The sequence below is a fragment of the Haemorhous mexicanus genome, chromosome 18 (genome assembly GCF_027477595.1).
Source record: "Haemorhous mexicanus isolate bHaeMex1 chromosome 18, bHaeMex1.pri, whole genome shotgun sequence".
NCBI lineage: Eukaryota > Metazoa > Chordata > Aves > Passeriformes > Fringillidae > Haemorhous > Haemorhous mexicanus.
The window spans coordinates 2,051,152-2,058,480 of record NC_082358.1 but is presented as its reverse complement, the minus strand read 5'-3'; the positions used below and the strand labels follow the sequence as shown (position 1 = coordinate 2,058,480).

General features: G+C 53.4%; 1 long non-coding RNA gene across 1 annotated transcript; it reads left to right on the top strand.

Moving 5' to 3' along the window:
* Positions 1–154: 154 nt before the first annotated feature.
* LOC132335853 (uncharacterized) lies at positions 155–5,594 on the top strand. Its single transcript, XR_009488749.1, has 3 exons — positions 155–2,414; positions 4,292–4,371; positions 5,274–5,594. It is a non-coding gene; the product is annotated as an uncharacterized LOC132335853 (long non-coding RNA).
* Positions 5,595–7,329: the final 1,735 nt, after the last annotated feature.

Sequence of the window (7,329 nt, the reverse complement as noted above, 5' to 3'; positions counted from 1 at the left end):
TGGGGTGGGACAAGGTGGGGTAGACAAGGGAAGAACGGGTTTGGGTGTGGCAGGCCATCACTGGGTGGAGCTAGGCGCAGTGGCGTGGGGTTGGGTGGGGCAGGGCAGGGCAGGGCAAGGTTTGGCCAGGTGGGGCAGGGTGGGGCAGGGGAAGCCCAGGCTTGTGGCTCACAGATGAACCTCATGGCCGCCAGTCGCAGGGACTCCTGTGGGCTGTCCAGGTACAGCAAGGCACGGTGCTGGTGAAATGGATTGCCCTCATCGCACAACATGCCAGTATTGGAAACACAAACTGCTCTGGGAACTTGGCGATAATTATGAATTGGCCTGCAGGCGAGAACTTTGATCTACTGGAAGAAGAGGGGCAGGAACAGGTGTCATATGCTGACTAAGCTCCACCTTACAACCAACTGCCACAAGGAGGAACACGCGACGCTCTTTTCACTGACAGTTCCTGTTGCATTGTAAGGACGAACTGAAAGTGCAAAGCAGCTGAATGGAGCCCCACGGGACAGGTTGCAGAAGCTACTGAAGGAGAGGGTGGATCGAGCCAACTTGCTGAACTCAAAGCCGTCCAGTTGGCCCTGAACATTGGTGAGGGAGAGAAGTGGCCAGAACTCCCTCTCTACACTGACTCATGGATGCCAGACAATGCTCTGTGGAGGCCTTTCCTGGCTGGAAAGGTGGGAAAAGGCCAGTTGGCAGCACAGGGGAAAAGGAATCTGGGCTGCAGATGAATGGCAAGACATTAGCACTCAGGTGGAGAAGCTACCTGTGAAACTCTGTTGTGTGGGTGCCCACATGCCTAAGAGTTGGGCTAATGAGGAGCACAGAAAAAATGAACAAGTGGATCAGGCTGCAAAAACTGAGGTGTTACAGATAGGTTTGTATTTGGCAACACAAGGGACAGCTGTTCACAGCTCAATGGGCCCATGATGCCTCAGGCCATCAGGGCAGAGATGCCACCTGTAGGTGGGCACGAGACCCAGGGGTGGATGTAACCATGGACAGCATCTCCCAGGTTATCCATGATTGTGAGATGTGAGCTGCAATCAAGCAAGCTAAGCAGGTGAAGCCCCTGTGGTATGGGGGGCCATGGTTCAAACAGAAGCATGGCGAGGCCTGGCAGATTGACTACATCACACTGCCTCCAACCTGCCAAGGCAAGTGCTACGTTCTCCCAATGGTAGAAGCCACCCCGGGATGGTTGGACACCCAGCCTGTGCCTCATGGCACTGCCCACAACACCATGCTGGGCCTTGAAAAGCAGGTCCTTTGGAGGCATGGTACCTGTGAGAGAATTGAGTCCACCAAAGGGACTTATCTCAAGGACAGCCTTATCAACACCTGGGCTAGGGAAGCTGGCATTGAGTGGGTACATCACATTCCCTACCATGCACCAGCAGCCAGGAAAGTTCAGCAGGGCAATGAACTCTTCAAAAACACTTTGAAGGCAATGGGGGGATGGGACCCTCAAGCAGTGGGAGATGCCTTTAGCGAAGGCTACATGGTTAGTTAATAGCAGAGATTCCACCAAGCAAGGTGGCCATGCCCAATCCGAGCCCCTGTGCACAGCAGGTGGAGGCAAGGTTCTGGTGGTGCACATGGGAGGTGTGCTAGGAAAGACTGTTTGGATTAATTCTGCTCAAAGACAAACCCACCTGTGGGGTTGTCTTTGCTCAGGGACCAGGTTGCACTTGATGGGTGATGCAGAAAGATGGATAAACACAATGGATATCTCCAGGGGACCATGTTTTTGGGGTGAATTGCCCAAAACACTGTGCTTGTATCCATATCGGCATCTATGTGTGCATGTATATAATTAGGATAATATATGGATGTTTATAGTTTAAAAGTCAAAGTTTGATGTAACATGTTGGTATGGGAAAAATTCAGGGTGGAAAATGTTGTGTGTTTGGGGTGGTTTTTTTGGTGAATTTTCTCTCATTTGTTACCTGGAAGGGAGATGTCTAGAGGAGAGGGCAGTTGATGCCTGTGGGGAATGAATTGTCTGTGGGACAATTGAGATGCAAAAGGACTGGCCAATGACTCTCCCATTCCACTGGAAGCTTCAAAGGAGGGAGGATGGGGTTGGGCACTGGCTTGCTGAGGGAAGAACCAGCTGGCCATGCTAGGAGCAGGGCAGTTTGGGCAGTTTCTGGTGCTGGACCTGGCACTGCTTCAGAATTCTCCTTGCCAGCCATAGGTGAGCCCATTGCTTGCAGCAACTGCTGGTTGATGGGGACTTTTCCACACTCACCATTGCCAGGAAGATCCTCACCATCTGTGTGGGTGCTTGAGGGGAAACGGGACCACCCCACCTATTCTCTCTCTCTCTGGAGAGAGGGAGCCCCAGGTGCTGCTTGACTGGAACCACAGCAGAGCTGCCATGGCCAGGATACTGCCACAGACAGGTGAGAACCTGGGGAAAGCAGAGCCCCAGCTTCCCTCTGTCCCCGAGGCCGCCGTTACCCCTGGGGTGGCTCAGGGCTCGCAGCCGGGGGCCCCTGGAGCCCCTGGGCCAACAGCGCCCCCCGGAGCCAGGGCAGAGTCACTGCAGCCGCTCTGCCTCGCCGGCAGCTCACAGCGCCCTCTGCCGGTTGTGGTCATAACTACAGCAAAGGCAGAACTGCTCAGCGGCTGGGAAGAGTCTGGCATTGCTTGGGGGTGCTGGTGGCTTTTCTCTCTTGTTCGCCTATTTTTATATATATTCTAGTAAAGAACTGATATTTCTTTTCCCTTATCTTTGCCTGAAAGCCCTGTAATTTCGAGTTGTAATGATTTGGAGAGAGGGGGGCTAACTCTCCATTCCAGGAAGATTCCCAGCTTTCTTGGAAGACACCTGTCTTTTAAACCAGGACAATCTGCTGTCATTAATGGAGAAACTGACCTAGGAGGTAAAGGAACTCAGATACATGAAGCTTCAGCCCTTGCCTAGGAATTGTTCCTGGTCTTCACAAAACAGGGGCTTCGATGGTTTGAAGAATAGTCTTTGAATGATCTCTACAGCCCAGCTTTTACCTCCCTCAGAGTGCTCCTTCCCACAGTATGTCACACCAGTGTGGCACAGATTCTGTGCAGGTGACATCCACTGCCACCAACAACAGGATCACTTTTCCTTTACCCACCACCAGTGAGAGGGAGCATGGATCATTCCATTTTGTCCCACATAATATACAGAGCAGAAATCCCTGTTGTAAATCCTGCCAATTCTTTCTGAATAAGTACATACAAGCAAGGATGTCTTGCACAGACTCTGCCTTCTTGGAACCCTGGGGATCAGTGGCACAAAGTCTGGCGGTGGCCGTTGGAAGGACAATGCTGAGTCCAGTCCTTTCTGACACCTTTGTTAGTTAATTGGGTGATGGGGCCAGGGCGTGCCCTCCCACAAACCAGGAGGAGTGGCTGATCTGCCAGAGAGAAGTGCTGCCATCCAGAGGGACAGTTCAACAAGGGTGACAGTTCAATGACAAGAGCTGAGTCTTGTCCTTGGGAAGGAACAACCACAGGCACCAGTAGCTGCTGGGGGCCACCCAGTTGGAAAACTGAAATTTGGCAGGGTTCTGCTGGACCCCAGGATGCCCACGGGCCAGCAATGTGCTCCTGCAGCAATGCAGAACAGCGTCCTGGGCTGCACTGGGAGCTGTGTCACAGCTGGCCGAGGGAGGGGATCCTTTCCCTCTGCTCCACACCAGTGAGGCCAGCCCTGGGGTGCTGGGCCCAGAGCTGGGCTGCCCAGTATGGGACACAGGCACAGACTGGACAGAGTCCAGCACAGGGCCATGAAAGGTGATGGAGGGACTGGAGTGTCTCTGCCATGAGGAGAGGCTGAGAGAGCTGGGACTGCCCAGCCTGGAGCAGAGCAGGCTCAGGGCATCTCATCCATGGGGATAAAAACGTGGAGGGGAGGCTGCAGAGGGGACAAGGCCAGGGACAGCCCTGGGGGCTGTGGACACAAAGTGACACACAGGAGGGGCCCTCTGAGCTCAGGAGACACTTCTGCACTGGGAGGGTGGCTGAGCACTGGTGCAGGTGCCCGGGGAGGTAGGGGAGTCTCCATCCCTGGAGAGAGTCAAAAGCCACCTGGACACATCCTGGGCAGCCGGCTCTGGGTGGCTCGGCTGGGGAGCAGGAGCTGGGCAAGGTGACCCAGCCTCCCCCAGCCTGAGATTCTGTGACTCTGAGAAAAAACAGGCTGCAGTTCTCTAAGGACAAATGAAAAAGCTCCACACACGGCAGGTTTCTCCTGCCCTCACCAAAGTGGTTCATGGCACGTGTCTCCCTTCTGCAGATTCCTCCCTGGAGTGAGGATGCTCCTCAAGGTCATGCCTTGAGGCTGAGAGAAATGTTTGCCCATGGTCATTGGTTTGGGTGAGTAGCATCAATCTTTAGGAATTGGTTTTTGCTGCCTTGACTAGAATTGCTTCAATGTTGCTTCAGATATAATGCACTGTACTGGAAGTTATAGGTCTCTGCCGTGGGTAGTAAATCACCCTGATATAGATCCATTAGTTTAATGGTGATCATAAGAAACTCTTTATTTTTCTATAGATATATCCTACATCCTATGGAACAGAGTTGTATAAAGGTTCTATACTATCTATCTACACCTATACTATCCTTTAAACATAAACTATTGGCTAGTCTAAAACTGCATCCAGCTGCAGCCTGGCTCCTCTCTGAGACGTTCAGGAAGCAAGGAGGTCCCTTCTGCACCTTTTATCTCCTGCCTGCTCCCTGCACAGCTCTCCAGGTGGTCCTGTTGGTCTTGGGCCAGCTGTGACTGCAGCAGGGACACCTGAAAGAGGCACAAGGCCCAGCTCAGACAAGCCCACGCTGGCAGGAGCACCTGCAGCCCCACGGTTCCGGCTCTCGGGGCAGACACAGCCTCCAACTCCAGCCCTCACCAACACTCTGCCCTTGGGCAAGGGGAAAGGAACAGGCTCCCAGACAGAACAGAGCTCAGATGATCAACAAGTCCAGCTCAAGGCTGGCAAACCCTTCCCACGTCCATTCCTCAGCCACCACCAGGTCTATTAGAGAGACTTCCAACAGCATTGAAAAACCCAGCTCTGCTTTCCAAAGCACACATTAGGGCCACTCACCCCTTCCACAGGCTGTGCATCAGCAGGAGGGCTACCACTCCCCTGAGCTACTGGAGGACTCTTCTATTTCAAAAGCTGACTGATTTTGATGGGCAGACTCCTGGACAGGCAAGATAAAGTAGTCTGGGAGGAACACTCGCCTAAAAGTTCGGGTTCTTCTCCTTTCAGGTTCCACCTGCACATTGGATGGGAGAGAAGGTCACAGAAAGCTGTCAGCAAACATGGAGCAAAAGGACCTCTGGACAGCAAGGCAAGGAGATCCCTACTCTGAGATCCTGAACTGCACCAGACAACACTGGGGGCACAAAGCTCTCGCGGGGGGCTGTGCAAGAGAGGCCAGTGTGTGTGTGCAGGGACATGGCACCAGGGATGGGGCAGGGGAGTGAAGGTGCCCTTGTGAAAGCCAGGGGCTGCCACAAGAGAGAGAACAAACAACGGGGTGTGTCCACAGCAGGGACAGGGAGAGGCGAAGGAACAAGCAGAGGTCTCCAAAGCACTGTCTGGGCTGAGGTGCCAAATTCCAGAGGAACCTGAGGCTCTGCAGAGGCAGTGAAAGCCCAATTTACCTGCTCGCCACTTCTCCTGGGCACAGTGGATAATTCAGGGCACTCTCTCTTTTCCTTCTCTTCTGATGCAAGCGGTTTTTTAGATTCCAGGCTGGTCCTCGAGCCATGTAACTGCTGCTCCTCTTGTGCTCCAACAGCCTGCTGGGTATGCAGAGAGGAGATGATTCCCATATTTCAAACACCACAGAAGCTGTCCTTCAGAAATCTCCATCTCGGGAAGCATCCTAGAAGCACCAGCAGTGCAGCTGCTGTTCAGCCCTCCCGGAACAAAACTCAGCTGGGTTTAGTCCATCACTCTGCTCACCTGCTCCATTCCTTCCCACAGCCAATCCAAACCCCCAGGTGCTGCCTCCCCTTTTCTGGGCGCAGGAGAAGCAGCTCCCATGCCCAGCTTTTGGCCTGGAGTGGATTTGAACAGCAAGCTCCAGAGCTGGATCAGTCGTTCCAGGCGTGCCAGGAAACAATAAGGCAGTCAATGACCTCTGACTGGAGCCAGGCAGACAGACAAGGCTGCCTGCTGCAGCCCAGGCTGCTTTACCCAACAGGACTGACAGAGATAGAGACCAACCTCTTCATGGAAAACATCTCTGGAATAATTCAGGGACGCTGCAGGAGACTGCAAGTCAATGCCAGTGTCTGCTTGGATACGAGTCTTTCCCTTCAGGAAGGCCAAGCGTTTCTGCAGAGCCCCTTTGGCAATTTTAAACTTGGTCAGTGCAGCACTCGGAGTGTTCCCTCTTCCTTCCTTCAAAGCAGCAGCCCCATGTTTCAACTCTTCCTGCATGGTTTCCTTTTCACTGTCCAATTGTTGCATTCTTTCCTGATGAATTTGAACGTTGAGTGCACGCATTTCATTTTTCTTTTCCAGATCTCTCATCTGCTGCTGGTAAAATTCCTGTCCATGCTACCAAAACAGGGAGAAAAAGGGTCACTCATTCCCTCTCTTGGTTTGCTTTTCATACCAGATCTGGACTCCTGCAGCAGGGGCAGGCACAGGCTGCCCCTCTCTCTCTGCCCCTCGGGATGCTGCAGACCTTAGCTGGGATCCCCCTTGATGCTGCATCTTTCCCAGCTCACTCAGCCCCTCCCAGCTTCCTTTCTGCTGTTCCCCGACCTCCTGCAGCTCCACTCCAGTGCTCCTTTGGGGAGGAGCTGCCAGAACAGCAGCCAGGATTTCAAGTGCACGCAAAGCAGGATTCAGGCAGTGCCACGAGGATGTGCTCTCCATCAGGGAGGAAGGGAAGAGCAAACACCCCCAGCCTTTCTTTCCCTGGGGCTGGGCTGACAGGAGTGGTTTTCCACTCTCTCCGGTGTAGAGTTTCCATGGCTCCATCCCTGAGAGCCCCACTGCCCTCTCTGGGAGCAGCAATGGCCAGGTCAGTCTGCCATTCTCTGCTGCCACTCAGGACGAGTTCTCCCCTTGCAGGCACACGTCCTGGTGGGGATCAGCACTTGGCTTTCCTCTCCTCTCTCCCAACTGGCTGCTCTCACATGGCCAAGGCCAAACACCTTTCTATTAACAGCAAACTTGGGACTCTCCCCTCCCCATCCAGATATCAAGAAATCTGAACATGGGTTTGGAGACCAAGAATTCCCCAAACCATGCAATGTCAATAGGGACAGTGAGGACATTGAGAACTAAAGGTTCTAGGGCACAG